Consider the following 1,389-nt stretch of genomic DNA (forward strand, 5'->3'; position numbering starts at 1 on the left):
CCCCCCACCTCATATTTTCCTTTTAGAAATTATAGGGTCTACATGTTTATATGTTTTCTTATTTGGTTTATTGACACCTACCCACCGATTGCTAGAACACTCGTACATGTAGTAAGCATGCTCATAAATCGAAACACGGGTGGTTGGGGGGCGCCACTGGTAGGTCCTGCTTCTTCTCTTCCCTTTGTTGTATCTGTCTGTCTGAACCTGTCTTGCTTCTCCCCTGCTCTACATGACCATTATTGTGTCGACGTGCTTCTCTTTACTCGAACTCAAACTTCTGAATCGAAACATGCACCCCTCGTAGAATCTCTTTTTATCCTGCTTTCTATGTGCGATTCCTCACTAAGAGTAATATTATATCAATTGATGGCTGTGAAGCGGTACGATCCCATTGCATAGACAAATCAGAAGGTTGGCTGTCCCGACCATGGTTACACAGGGACCGACGTGGGTCGTATGGGATACGGTATTCAAACAGAAAGAAGGATATACGTATGTGATACAAACTTTCTTCTCTAACGTTTAAGAACATTTAGACCTGTCATCTTTGGCTAATCAAATGAAATGGATAATTTTCTGTCGATTACAAAAAAATAATAAAAATAAAATTAAAATAAATTGTGGGTTAGCCGGTTTTACCATTAGGGCGACGATATTTTTTCGTCATGCTTCCTTTTTATCTAATTCCCCAGCATCACATATAGTTAGTATAAGTTTTACTTAGCAAAAACCTTAATCCTTTGTGTCAGGACTTGGTGGGATCAGGCGCTCGCCATTTTGGGGCATATGAGGTTATTGGTATTATCTTAAAGCCTGTTCATTTTGTCTTGCTTTTGATGAAACAATATCCATCTATCTTGAATAGAAGTCGAAATATTTGCGATTGAAGGAGGTTAGGGTCGCCTGGTTTCAGAGGTAAACTAGAGAGAAATGAATGCCAAAGTTTGGTAATTTCCATAGCTGAAGAGTCTTTGGAAACTCAAAATTTACATTATTGGTCGGCGCTATTTGAAACGCCGCGTTCTGAATAGCTCCCGTACTATTTGAAACGACAATACTAGTAGAATCGTTTCTAATAACCTACTTTTCATCGCTACTCTGCCTGAATTGTGGAAGCTTTCTCAGTTTCTGGAATAAAACTCCTAGGATTTGACTCCATTTTTGTGACCTTGTCTTATTCCGATCAATATTGCGTAGATCTAGATCTAACACTAACAGTTGTTTCTGACATCGTTTGCACGAAAGTAGCTTAGTTCATCTCTCATGCAAGTAAGTCCAAAGACGCTTGGATAACAATAACAAGACGGTTCAACTCGGTAGGCCCTGTTTCCTGTCTGCAGTGTCGCTATGGCAAAGATTCTCTACTACCAAGATATATATATTATA

This window comes from Aplysia californica, unplaced genomic scaffold (genome assembly GCF_000002075.1).
Source record: "Aplysia californica isolate F4 #8 unplaced genomic scaffold, AplCal3.0 scaffold00996, whole genome shotgun sequence".
Lineage (NCBI taxonomy): Eukaryota > Metazoa > Mollusca > Gastropoda > Aplysiida > Aplysiidae > Aplysia > Aplysia californica.